The sequence below is a fragment of the Poromitra crassiceps genome (genome assembly GCF_964638095.1).
Source record: "Poromitra crassiceps genome assembly, chromosome: 16".
Classification (NCBI taxonomy): Eukaryota; Metazoa; Chordata; class Actinopteri; order Beryciformes; family Melamphaidae; genus Poromitra; species Poromitra crassiceps.
The window spans coordinates 34,414,456-34,429,522 of NC_139645.1; positions in this window are offsets into that span (position 1 = coordinate 34,414,456).

Below are 15,067 nucleotides of genomic sequence, written 5' to 3' on the forward strand. Positions count from 1 at the left end.
TGCTCCCGCGGTGTGTGTGTGTGTGTGTGTGTGTGTGTGTGTGTGTGTGTGTGTGTGTGTGTGTGTGTGTGTGTGTGTGTGTGTGTGTGTGTGTTCGCGCGTTGATCCGCGGCTCTGGGGGGAAGAGATCTCTGTCCGTTCTGTGTGTGTGTCCGGGCTTCTGACTGTAAAATCGCCAAGCCATTTCCGCGGGAGGCGGCTGCTTTTGGGTCCCGTGGCTGTGGCTTCTCTCGGTCTCTGTCGCCACTTAGTGGTCGGTAAAATAGATTACACACATGCTCTTGCTCCAAATAGTTATCTCGAAGATGTAAAAGGGGTTGATTGATGTCCCACCGTCAAAAAAAAAAAATGTTTATGTAAGACGAGTTAGCTCGTCCTTGGCACTTAAGCGCTGGATTATGTAAGACGAGTTAGGTCGTCTCTGGCACTTAATGTGTTAACACATTGAGTGCCAGCCATTTTTTCAATCCTGTAGGTAAGTTGTGCCAGGTTTTTTTTTGAGGATTCTGGCTCATTTTACAAGAGCCGAGGATTATTTTCTGTTAAGAATTCGTGAACACCAATCATCTAAAAATAACTAATAGAATGTGTGCTTTCTCTGTCTAAAAGAGTTAGTTTGCAGAGTTAGTAGTTATGTAGATATTAGCCGTTGAGTACAGCATGGTTTCAGAGATTTTCAGAGAGTTTGGAGATAAATGGATTTTTAGAACCACCTCACGTGCCTGTGATTATGGGTGCCCTTGTCTCCCACTCTGTGCGCTCTCTCTCTCTCTCTCTCTCTCTCTCTCTCTCCTCTCTCTCTCTAGAGAGAGAGAGAGAGAGAGAGAGAGTGTGTGTGTGTCTCCAAACTCCTCCCTCCGTCTGTGCTGCGGAGTGCTCTGCTGCTGGGAGTTTGAGCAGCGAGTTTGAGCAGCCTCTCTCCCTGGCAGCGAGTGTGGATAGGTCTCACTGTCTCTTGGGTTTGAGAGCCCCGATGAAGCCCCGTGCGACTCTAGGCTTTATGCTGCTCACCCAGTCCATTTCTGGAACCCCCCACCGCAGCAGCGCGAAGCGTCCCCGCCTACAGTATGAGAATGAGGCTTGTTCGTTTCTGACTGTAAAATCGCCAAGCCATTTCCGCGGGAGGCGGCTGCTTTTGGTCCACGGGTCCCATGGCTGTGGCTTTCTCTCTGTCTCTGTCTGGAGAGAACTGTCGCCACTTAGTGGTCGGTAAAATAGATTATACACATTCTCTTCCTCCAATAGTGATATAGAAGACGTAAAAGGGGTTGATTGATGTCCCACCGTCAAAAAAAAAAAATGTTTATGTAAGACGAGATAGCTCGTCTATGGCACTTAACCGTTGGATTATGTAAGACGAGATATCTCGGCTATGGCACTCAACGTGTTAAAACATTTGTTGTAGTTTGGAATAGAGACAATATTGATAGTGTGTGAATTGGCATTTTATTGTCTTTTATTGTGTAACTGAGAGTTGAAATCTGGTCTACACAAAAACTACATTTCAACGCATTTTATGTCACATGAAATATCATAAATATGGGACTATAGGCTATGTGGTGCCAGCAAAAAGCTTCCAGGACACAACTATGGTTAATAGTTTAGCGCAATACTATAAAATAATGAATTCAGTTCCTGCAGCAACGCGCATGCGCAAGTACTTACTAGCTGTGACTGACTAGACCAAAGCAAGTCTGCACCAGTCTGCACCAAGTGCGGAACGAGGTGCTCTGGGCACACTATGTTATTGTAACAGACTGTATACGAGGCTCTGTGTAGGCCTACCTCCTGAGTCTCTGGTGTTAAATGAAGTTAACCTCTGAAGCCGTACAGCCTACAGACTATAGATGCACACACACACACAACATAATTTTAGTCTGTTACATAATATGACTCGTACGCATCACATAAAATAACTTGTCCTCCCGATCGCTGACAATTGTGTAGTCTACGTTGTGTGCGAGAGAGTATATAATGTGCCCGGCTCTCTGGTTAGTATAAGAAAATGTATAGCTCTACCTAACCACTGCTCGTCTGTACAAGTCGACGAATCACAGGGCGAAGTCAATCTTTCTAAAGCCAACCACATGCCGAGCCTAATCTTTCAAGAACCAACCACATGGCGAGCCTAATAATTCAGAAGCCTATCAAATGACCAAGTGAATCTTTCACAAAGCCATCCAATCAGAAGGCGAATCCAATCTTTCATTCAGCCAATCCCAGCGAATCCGACCGCCGAGAGGTCACCGCCCTCTTCTTCTTCACCGGAAGTACCCCAGTGTGTGGTTTGTTTGGCTAACGGATAGCTAGCCATTAGCTCTTATTATTATCCCTACACAACGTTACAGGTAAGCAACTGCCGATCCTTTTCATGTTTTAATTAAATACACATATTTCACGTCCACTTTGGCCATATCGTTGATATTTGCGCATATTTTTGATCGCGGTCTTTGACGTAAATATCACAGCATAACGTAACGAGAAGCTAACTAGCGTTAGCTGTGGCTGTGTTTTCGCTATCTGAACCCAACTTCACGTTAACGTTAACAGCTAAATAAGAAATAGTAAACCTTGTTATCAGTAATCTGCATAATGAGAAACTCATACACAGATAAAAGTAACAGCAGGTAGGCCTACTGATATAAACATTAAATGCCTGTCTATGCCTGTGTTTCTGTTTGTATGTTTTTAGTATCTAATGTATGTTTGTTTATTGCTGTAAGTATAATTTAGTCTACTGTACATAATTTCAGATGTCATTACGAAACAACAAGGCTATGGCAGGTGACACTGAGTGGCTCTCTACTGGGGTGTCTGGTATGGCCATCCAGTGAGGGAAACATACCTGCTCCTTGCCCACAAAAAGAGAGATGGCATGACCATGAGGTAAGATTATATGGCTTATCCATGTTCAAGTTAACAACATGACCCTAACACAATACACTGTAACATCAGGTACAGTATGTGATGGTACATGTATGCAAGTCCAGTTAAGTTACCGTATGTGCATTGTGTGTTTCAGACTGCCACAGCCAGGTATCTGCACAGCTCAGGGATTACTGAAGTATCCCAGCAAGATGGAGCAAGGTGACCCTCTACTCCAAGCAGGGCTTCAGGTATGACCTCACCTTCACCCACTCATGCCTCCTTGGCCAACAAGGTGAAATAGTCATATTTAATTTCACTGGGACTTATTTTTCCCTCTGTGTATCTTTCTCAAGGTGAGCGCCTACACTCCAGACAGCGTGTCCCAGGCATTGGAGTATCTGAAGGAGCTCCTGCTCGTCATCCAGCAGCACACCACATCTTGTCTGCACATGCACACATCCCACCTGCTACAGCGAGCGTGGACCAGCCTGCACGACTCCTGACAGTGAGTACCTGATTGTGTCTCCTGTCCAGATTGTGTTAAAAACGTTTTAACAACCTCACACAGACAAGACTCAAGTCATTACTATTGCTTCAGACAAAATCATTTCCAAGGTTGTTCAGTGTTTAACTGTATGGTCTAATCTTAGAAATATTGGTGTTATTTTGATCAGGCTATGTCCTTTGATCAAGTTAAGTCATTGTCCTGTACATGCCACCCCCCCCCCCCCCCACACACACACACCCATTTTAGAAACAAACACTCAGGTCTGTTGTGTCACACAGATTATTATTGATGCCTTTTGTATCATCCCACCTGGAGTACTGTAATTCCCTTTTGACATGCCTCACCGGTCCCTGGACTGTCTACAAATGGTCCAGTACACTGCTGTTGACTAAGGCCGCATGCCCACAGGGATTGTTTTTTTGTTTTTTGTTTTTTTCCCAGGTCAGAATGCTTTGGAAATCATGTCCAGAGTGCTTCCAACGTGCACAGACACAGCATTTATTTGTTGCTGCTGAAAAAAATTGACATTGATGAGTAGCCTGCCTCTCCAAAAGTGTAACTTTTCTCTGCTTGAGGCGCCCAGAGCACCCTGCCCAAAAACACTAGCCATCGAGAGCGTTTAAACACCAGGTGCGGTGCTGGGAAGAGGAGCGCTCCTAGAGCGTCCTTACCATAGAGAATGAATTGCAGAAAGGCGCTGGCAGCTCAAACAGACGTTCCCTGTGGACACAGCTGCTTAGTCCAGCACGACATGTCACATCACATCCATCTTAGCTTCCTTACATTGGCTTCCATCAAGTTTAAGGTTCTTGTAATCACTTATAAAGCCCTGCATGGTCAGGCACCTGTGTAAATCTGTGACCTGATCCATCCCTACATCACCAGTCAATGTGACTGCTCTGTGAAAGGTGCTATATAAATAAACATTACAAATAAACGTTACTTTCTTAGTTAATAATTGCTTACTTACTTAGCTGGATTCAATTTACACCTGGCATTAAAACAGGTCCAGGATCTACATCAAAAATGTGATTCATCCTGTTTAATCCATGCCAACTATGTCTCTTTTCATCTATCATCTACAACGTGTATCTATCAGTCTGATGTGTCCCATGTTTGTGTTTTCCCTACAGTGGTGAAGTGTCAGTGTGGTGTCTGCAGAGCCTGCTCGCCTCCAACACAACCCACCATCATCAAGACCTGGACCCAGGAGCTGCTGACGCCAGCATGATGGCAGCATACAGATGCCAGCTTTTTGCACACCACACACACTCGACACTGATCTACACAAAGTTACACTCACCACACACACTCAACACTGATCTACACAAAGTTACACTCACACTGACCCTTTCTGATGCTGCCATTTGGTTGTGTCAGCTCCTGCTCTCTAGCTGTGATTGGACACTCTGGGGTCAGACAAGTGAACTCTCATTCAAAGGACCCTCTCTGTCTCTTTTCTTCTTTTTCTTCCTTTCATTGCTGTTTATTATTATTCATTGTCCACTGTGTTCTTTATTTGATTTAGATTGCACATTGTCTAATCGTTTTGTTTTTGTAAATGATGAATTTATTTGAAATGTATTCTCTCTTCGTGTCTTTGATAATACCATGATATTTAAATCTACTACATAATACATTATAGCCAATACGTTTTATACTTGACTGAATGACCAATAAAGTGCTCAAATCAGTTATCACTCATTCAATCATTACTTTCAACTTTTCTTTAGGGCATTACCCACTTTTGAGATAGCCTAAAAAAACTAAATATTTAAAGTGCATACTTTCTTTCCCTATTACAATAATAAAGACCCAGTTTTAAAACCATGCATTGCATATATTTACCAACATGCTTGAGGTGGGATTGTAAACCTGTCTCTTCCATTTACACAAGTAGCCTAATGTGATGGTGCATTAAAAGTTGATCAAAATCACATTATAGTTTAATTAGATTTGAGTTGCAGCACATTGACATCGTTTCAGAGCACCAAGGCAATAACTGAATGACATTGGACAAAATTCAAGTAAGTCCACAGCTGGATTCGAACCTGCGTCCTCCCAATTTTTCTTCCTTTTCCTCCTCCTTTTCCCCCCCTTCTTCCCCCTTTCTCCCCTTTCCCCCCCCTTCTTTACGGACTAATGTTCCCCAGCCTTAGCTCAGCACGTAGAGCGCAGTGGCTTGAACCTTGGAGAACAGGGTTCGAATCCTGTGTGCGCTGCTAATTTTTTTATTTAAGATCCTACATATAGGTACATATATGTACATATAGGTTTCCCATATATGGTGCATACATAAAATTGGCCGATTTCCTATATTATATGTACATATAGGTACATATATGTACCTATACATACATATAGGTACATATATGTACATATAATATAGGAAATCGGCCAATTTTATGTATGCACCATATATGGGAAAACTATATGTGGCCCTATATTAAAACATATAGGGTACATATAGATTCTTTCCATGTGGGTTTGTACATTAGACCCGGCGGAATGGCAGCCATCTTGGATTTGAGCTCAAATCTGACTTCCCTCGACATCTGACAATAAACCTTATGCTATTCCCTGACTATGTGAGAAATTTCATGTTCCTTTCAAAAAGTCCACAATTCCTGTATTTTTGGGAGCTTATCCGCTCGCTCTACTATTTGAAACTCTGGCAGGGAATGAGTTAATACCAGCAAGACAATCAGCTTTCTCTGTTAAAGGAGCAAAACTATGGAACAGTCTACCTACTGAGCTGAAAACACAACACGATTTTAATGTTTTTAACAGGGGTATTAAGTCATGGTTAAAAGAGAAACAACTGTGTTCTCACACTTAATACCCTTGTAGACCTCTGGTGGTACTCTGTGTATTATGTCTGTATTGTGTGTACATTAGGGCTGGGCGATATCTCGAATATACTCGATGTATCGCGGCTTGTGCCACGTGAGATGTAGAAATGACTATATCGCGAACATTCGAGTATAATTGTCACGCATTGTTTATAACTTAAGCCACCGGCATGACTCGCTTCATGTTTCCTCTTGCCAGCTCTCCCTCTCAAGGGAGAGCTCTGTCACACTCAAGGGAGGGGGAATCACATGGATATGTCAAACGCGTCAAACCGCGTCACACACCCGTCCCCAGCAACCAAGGCGAAACATGACCGCCTCCAGTGTGGCTGCTGACTGTTTCAAATTATAACAAAACAACCACTATTGCAATTTGCAATACATGTCCCGCAAGGTTTCTGAGATTAGGGGAAAGTCTGAGCTGGCGTTACGCTAAACCAAACGTGGGGAGGAGGCAGCGGATTTGTTTGGCGTTAACGTTAGCTGTTGTGATGGGGGCTAACGGGGCTAACGTTAGCTAGCTGGTTGTGGCTACCTAGTTCTAGTTGCAGGCAGCGCTTCACAAGCTTATTGTGACCAAAATCCCCGCATTTAAAGCACTTTATACTCCCAGAGCTGGCGTAAACCATAGAGAACCTCATGCATTACTCAAAATGAAACGTCCAGGGTTTGTGTCTCCAAAAGCAACTAACGCTAACGTTACATGCAAGGTAACGTGAAGCTAACGTAGTCTATAATCTAAACGTAATCTATAAGGAAAACGAATGCGCACATTTACATAAAAGTCAACATCATCACATAGTGTCTTTTCTTTAATCTAGAGGCATCATTTTTCAGTCAAAAGTGAAACGACACAGATATGATGGCGTATAGTGAGGCTTTCCATGCCTCACTATAGAACTGGCCCAATGCAAAATTCAGACAGCTTATATGTTGACGTCATGCCAATAAGAGTCTAAATTGCCTTTTATGTTTTATCAGCAGACTAAGCAGCTAGGCTTTCGGTTCTATAAAAGCCATTATTTTTTGTATTGACTATTGAGTGATACACTTTACTAAAACAATCATATTATATCACAATAGTGATGTCAGACTTGCTTAGGTCAGAGCTATGGAATATTAAATCATCCATCTTTGCTCACTACATAATAATAATAATACATTTATTTTATAAGGCGCCTTTCACGGCACTCAAGGTCGCCGTACAACAAGTAAAAACAGTTACAAAAATACAATCAAAACAGTTAAATTACATGACAGAAAAAAAGCACAGAGCTTGCAGCAGAGCAACCAGCGGGAGATGTGTCTCAGACATACGCCTGCCTAAACAGGTGTGTTTTGAGGTTTGTTTTGAAAGAATTGATGGCGTCGATGTTCCTGATGTCGGGGGGAGGGAGTTCCAGAGGCGAGGGGCAGAGCGGCTGAATGCTCTTGCCCCCATGGTGGACAGACGGGCAGGGGGGACAGTGAGGTTGATGGAGGAGGCAGACCTGAGGGACCGGGTGGCAATGTTGAGGTGGAGGAGGTCGGACAGGTATGGGGGGGCGAGGTTGTGGATGGCCTTGAAAGTATGGAGGAGGATTTTATAGTCTATGCGTAGTTTGATGGGGAGCCAGTGGAGTTGGTGTAGAACGGGGGTGATGTGACTGATGACAGGGGTTCTGGTGATTATTACGGGCAGCAGCATTCTGGACGAGTTGAAGCTTATGGAGGAGTTTGTGGGGGAGGCCAAAGAGAAGGGAGTTGCAGTAATCCAAGCGGGAAGTGACGAGGGAATGGACCAGGATTGGGAGTGAGTGAAGGGCGGAGGCAGTTGATGTTGCGAAGGTGGAAGTAGGCGGACCGGATGGTGTTGTTGATGTGGGAATGGAATGATAGGGTGCTGTCGAGGACGACAGCACCTGACCTGCCCTTTCTTTCTTCTTCTTTTTTACCCCAGGTGTGCATAAAATACAGGTTAGGAACTTATGGAAAAGTCATGGAAATCCATTGGTCAAAATGTGTATGAACCCTGAAGCATTGAGCATTTATGAGAGATTTCAAAAATATAGAGATATATATCGTGTATCGCGATATAGCCGAAAAACATCGTGATATTCTTTAGAGGCCATATCGCCCAGCCCTAGTGTACATTGTGTGTACTGTATTGCATGTACATCCTTGAATATTTGTATGTATAGCTTTACTCTTGTGGTTTTTTATATTTGATTTTGCTTCTTTTTGGGTATGTCCTCTTGGGTTGTGTTTTGGTGTAGGAGTCGCCTGTGGACAGGTGTTGAAAATTAGCGTTCCGCTATGAACACTTAACACTGTGTATCTGTGCATGCATACATGTATGTTACATCTCCAATGCTCTGTGATGTCCATATCAAATAAACTTAACCTAACCTATGTGTGTCTTCCTGTGTGTGTGTGTGTGTGTGTGTGTGTGTGTGTGTGTGTGTGTGTGTGTGTGTGTGTGTGTACGTGCGTGCGTGCTTGCAGGCTGTCAGGCTGTCTGCTCACAGAGGGAGGCTGTGCTTCTCTGGCCTCAGCTCTCAGCTCCAACCCCTCCCATCTGAGAGAGCTGGACCTGAGCTACAATCATCCAGGAGCCTCAGTGAAGCTGTTGTCTGCTGGACAGTGGAGACTCAGGTATGGAGAGGGACCATCTGCTAGAAGACTGAGAGTCACACACATTTTTTGCAGCATTTGTAGGTTTTTTATAATTTTATACAGGCTGAGAATGGTAGATGTGTCTAAATAAGGGTAAATTGTAAAATGTATAAATTTCCCAACACACTGGTAAATGTGGATAAACAAGCAAGCCCTGCCTGGAGGTGTGAGTGACATGACTCAAGTGTGTCTTTAGTCTTTCGGAAAAGACTAAAGACACACCTTTTCATGCTCCATCTGGGCCCTTCTTGAACTAACTTCTTTCTCTCTCTCTAAAAAAAAAGTGGAAAAAAAATACGAACTTAACTTTACCACTATTCCTTCAGATGTTGTAGTTGTCATAGACTGTGTTGCATAGTTGATTGCTCTATTGCTGACAAAAATGTGTTATTGTAAGTTGCTTTGGATAAAAGCGTCTGCCAAATGACGTAATGTAATGTAAATGTAATGAGTCGAACCACCATCCAGCTGGACTAGCTAGCACCAGGCAGGGCTGAGCTGAGATCGGTCCAGCTGGACTAGCTGCACCAGGCAGAGCTGAGCTGAGTGGAGCAAAATAGAAATTAGAAAAATGAATAGAAATTAAAATCAAGCTGTCAAGCTGAACACAATGTCAGCAGCCGACAGCCAACAGCTGCTGGCCAGCATAGAGAAATAAGGCCAGTTTCCACAGGGTTTTCCACAGGGAGAGCTGGTGGACATAGTATATCAGAATCGGATCGGATGTGGATCGGTGCATCCCTACCTTTAACATCTTCTGGTCAAGGACTGGTCAGAGTCAGCTGTTTGGCGTTCACTCAACATGAACATCTTATCATTTGATCAAACCGTGCCTCTGACCAGACAACAGAGAATGAGCTCCTCGTCTGCATGTGATACATGATTCAGATGTAACGTCACATGATTTAGCACATTATACAACAACAATAACACAATTGGATCTCTTTATAGGCAATCTCTGTTTATTCTGACAAAAGCAAGCAAATAATAACCATATCCTCTGGTCAAGCGTGAAAATCTAACATTGCACTGACAGATTACCTTCAAATTCACCAGCCATTAATGTTAAATAGTAAATCATTATATTGCGTAGCAGCGTTTTGGCTGATATGTTATTGCAATGATCCCGGGTTAATGACTAAACTCATCAGCTATATGTACTTAACTTTAGACGTCTCAGAAGAGCATACGAGTAACAACTAATGAGCCACATGCAGATTAACGTTACAACACTTTAAACGTAATATATGACAGCATTGTGCCTGTTGGGTCTCCATAACGTTAGCCTCCACGGTGCTTGCCGCTCGGTCGGTGTCATAAGATCAGTCCAGTCCACAGTCCCTAATGGACAGCAGTTATTCATCACTGTTAACGTTACACATTTACAGTTGCAGTTATCTAACGGAGCCAAGCATGGTGGGAATTAAGCCCCTCCCACTGGCCATGATGCCCTGAGATCCCTAAGGCCACCTTGGCAGTGCCCTGCTACCAGCCTGCTAATGTAACCTGCCCTATGCAAAGGATGTGTCATTGGCTCATTTTAACACACATTTCAGGAAAATCACTCTTCACGATGTCAATAAAACAATGGCCTTTGTGTCCTGGCATGTGTTCTTGTGCTCTAACAAAATTGCGACACTGAAGGTGCCCCCCCCCCCCAGATTTTCATAATGCTGGCGCTGTCAAATTAATTTACACCTGGTTATCCACCTCAAATAGTGACAGAAGTGAATTTAATGATGAAATAGTGTGTGAAAAATGTAAAAAATATACCGTGTTGGACAATGACTTCAGTCTCCACCTGAAGAGTCACAATGCATTATGGGGGAGATGAGTATATTGAGTAAGCCCCCGGTCTGTACTCAGAAATTCTTGTGAATATCTCACCTACACAAAATTAATATACTGTACAGCGTGAACACACTACCTCTTCAATTGGAGTATCAAAAGTACGCTGAGTAGAGCTATCCGAACAGGCCCATTGACTCTGATTCATAAAGTTGAAGCTGAGGAATATTATTGTTTGATGTTGAATGGAGGATATGAGTCACAGCATCTGGAAAATCCCTCCTATGGAAGTTTATGAAGGTTATTTGTTCATGATCAAAGAGATGATGCTGTCTGATTTTATTTACCCCCCTCCCCCACAGTGTGGACCATGATGCAGTGCAGTGGTTGAAACCAGGCCTGAGGAAGTGTAAGTGTCTATTTAGTTTGATTCAGTTTCTATTGAAATAGAAAGCTCATGTGTGACATCTATTCATTCAAATCCTATTCTGAAACAAGATGGCTGAAACAAGATGTGTTATGATGAAATTGAAGAAATGAACAGTCAGTCTGTTAATACCATAAAACTTCAATTAAAAGCCAAGTCCCATATAGAGGATCCCTTTTACTGGCCGGATGTCGCTACACGTTTTGAAAAATAAATGCCCGCCTCAGTATTTATTTATTTATTTATTTATTTAACTTGCATTCAAACGTCAGTCCCAGGTCAGATCACCACAGAGAGAAAAACGTCCTGAAATTCAAGCGGTATTTTTCTTTTCATTTTTGATGAACAAAAGTCAGAAGCAGCAGAGAGACATTTCTCCATTGATTCCAATAGAGAGAGAGAATGGTGACAAAATAAAGGTGATCTATGCAGTTTGACTTTCAGCAATTTATTGTTGTTAACATTATTTAAGATGATGATCAGCATCATCAGCCATTGTATCACGATTCATGTTAGTTGATAGCTGATTCACTTCACATTAAAACATGGTCAAAAGCAGCAAATAGGCTACGTTCCACTTTGATTGAGCACATTGGCTTCATTCATCAAAATCCATTGTGAGCTCACAGCAGCGTTTGACTGCGTTCCACTTGACTCACTTTCTTATTGTAGAATCTCCCATTCGTCTCCTCTGTCTCTCCTGCACTCTTTTTAAAGGAAATCAAGGAAATCCACTTCCTTCCTCTTCAATCCATTCAGTCTTAAATAGGTGACTTGACTAAACCTCAACATATAGACAGTTTTCACAGAACTGTGTTGCTAGGAACAGTTTGAAACCTGTTTCCTGCCAGCTATTGTATTAGCAAACACTGCAACAGGAAGTATAGGGGCAATTTAGAATGTTTATGTTGTCTGTGTGGGTCAGGCTTTTTAAAGGCCGGCACCAAACCAAACCGCTAAGAGAGCCAGCTCGCCCCGTTAAAATATGTGGCAATGGAGACCCCAACCCAACCTGGCAGCCTGCAAACTACAATCTAATTTAACTGGAGACTGGAGACTCTGGAGGCATTTTAATAATGCTAGCAATTCTAAGAGACTCTAGAGACGATGCGCCATGGGCGGAACATGTGGGATTTGATTATGTCACGGTTTGTGTTACAAATCGCTGATGATGTCACGATTTGCTAACACTGCCCGCCTTAGACAATTTTAATTACTCTGGAGACAATGTGCCATGGGCTCAACATGTTCTGGGATTTATGATGTCACAATATGGGTCACAAATCAGTGATGATGTCACTGAGTAGCTCACACGCTCGATTTCTAGGGTGGAGACTCTGGAGACGATGCGCCATTCGGACGAGGCCTCAAATGTTACGGTCGCAAATGGATGTACGGTATATATTTTCATTAAGTAATTTTGGCATCTTTTGTTGTCTAGGGGTGAAACATACATCTTCCATGCTAACCATATAGCACACATAAATGGTATATCAGTTTACCTCGACCCTCATAGCTGTTGACCAACCCTCTCTCTCGGTCAGGCTCACTTGGCCCGGCGCCCAGGCATCGTTGTATTGGTCTGGAAACCAACGTGAACAGGCAAATCCGTAGATTCCAAAACAAATGTCATATACTAATTTGAATTAAATTGCACAATGGATACTGTAATCTCCATGCATAATTTGGACATCTCCACACCATCGCATCATACATCACATCAACACCATCGCATACCAATAACACTGTGTTCTATAACTGTCACATCCTCGCTCTCTCTCTCTCTCTCTCTCTCACACACACACACAAACACACACACACACACGCAAACAAACAAACAAACACACACACACACACACACACACACACACACACACACACACACACAGACAGAGGGGCGCAGAGCAAATGAATGGGCGTTCCCAAGTCATCTGCTATTCTCCGTGATGCGCAGAATGTCACTTGCGCTCGCGCAGCAACAGTGATTCATGCAGGATTAACTAAGAGGATTAATTAATTAAATGATTCAAAGGTGTGGTGAGCTTGGTGAGGCCGTTAACATCCACACAACCAATCAGTGTTGCTTCTTTCATTCCCTCCAATTCATTTGTGTAAATGCCAGGTTGTCCATGTGCATCAGACATATCCAAAACACAGCCGTCATTATAGATACATCTACTAATCCTTTGTAGGTTAATACAACAGGGCTTATTACATTGTAGCCTATATATTTATATCATCACTCTGTTTAGGCTAAAACATATGTTGTGCCTAATCTAATGTCCACATTCTAACTGCACGCTTACTGTAATTAGAGGTTTCCTTCATCATAGGCTCCGCTATAACATACACATGTAAACAATGTGTGTTTCTTTAAGGGATGTGTGAGAATTTAATTCTAGCCTATTTCAGTATATCTAAATGGTCCACGTGTGGGGATCATCTTAATAGGCTATATCATGCATGCAGGGAAAGAGGTTACTTACTGTAGGCTATCAGCCAACACAAGTCATCTACTGTTAATACACTACAGGGGCCAGTTGCACCAACTGGTCTTACACTGGTCTTAAGCTAAGTTGGTCGTAACTTTACGACCTAACAGCTACGCCGGTTGCACCAAGACGGCTTAAGCCTTCTTTTCAGCCAGTCTCTCTCCCTCAGTCTCTCCCCCCCTCTCTCTCTCCCCCTCTCTCTCTCCCTCAGTCTCTCTCTCCCTCAGTCTCTCTCTCCCTCAGTTGCTCTCGTCTCCCTCTCTCTCTCCCTCTCTCTCCCTCAGTCTCTCTCCCCCTCTCTCTCCCTCAGTATCTCTCCCTCAGTCTCTCTCTCTCCCTCAGTCTCTCTCCCCCTCTCTCTCCCTCAGTATCTCTCCCGCTCTCTCTCCCTCAGTCTCTCTCCCCCTCTCTCTCCCTCAGTCTCTCTCCCCCTCTCTCTCCCTCAGTATCTCTCCCGCTCTCTCTCCCTCAGTCTCTCTCCCCCTCTCTCTCCCTCAGTCTCTCTCCCCCTCTCTCTCCCTCAGTATCTCTCCCGCTCTCTCTCCCTCAGTCTCTCACGCCTCTCTCTCTCCTCTCTCTCCCTCTCCATCTTCCTCTCTCTCTCCCTCAGTCTCTCTCTCTCTCTCTCTCTCTCTCTCTCTCTCTCTCTCTCTCGCTATTTCTTGCAGCTTTCACAGTAACATTTATGGGATAATGAACTTAAACAAAACTATTACCACTGCAGGAATATTTAGTTTTTAAAGTATAATCCATCAAGTGTGATATTGTCAGCAAGTCAAGTCACTGCAGCTCTATGCGCAGTAGCAGGCAGCAAACGTCACTATTGAGTAGAAAATAATCACAACATGGCACAACGTGCCGTCATTTAAAGAAATAGGCGCGACCTTTGGTTTCATGTTGACAGCAAAGAGAATATGTTGCTGTGTGAGCTGTCCTGGTGAATGCCTGGCTGTGTTTAGTGAGGTGGAGCTGCTGAAACAGGTGCAGGAGAGCTGGCTGCAGAACACGCTCTGCCCAGAAGGTAAAAAGACCGGTTTGGAGAGTTCTGGGCGGTTCCCAGCAGTTTGAAGTCGATGATAAACTACTTTTTGTGTTGCCAGTAGGTGGCGGTATGCCAAACTGCACGAAATCTCGAACTGCACTCTGCCGGGCTAAAATCCCCACGCCCCCCCCCCCCCCCGCCCGAGTTTGAAGTCGATCGGACAAACGGTTCTCGAGATACTGTTTACCAGTAGGTGGCGCTATGCCGAGACTGTGTGTGTGTGGGGTGAGGGTGAGGGTGAGGGTGAGGGTGAGGGGGGGTTGGCGTGATATCGGTCGGCCCCGGCCGACGTTCCGAAAGTGACAAATCACACCCAGCACACGCACACACACACACACACACACATGCTCACACGCACACATACAGTACACACGCAAGCATGCACACACGCACATGCACACACACACATACAGTACACACGCAGGCATGCGCACA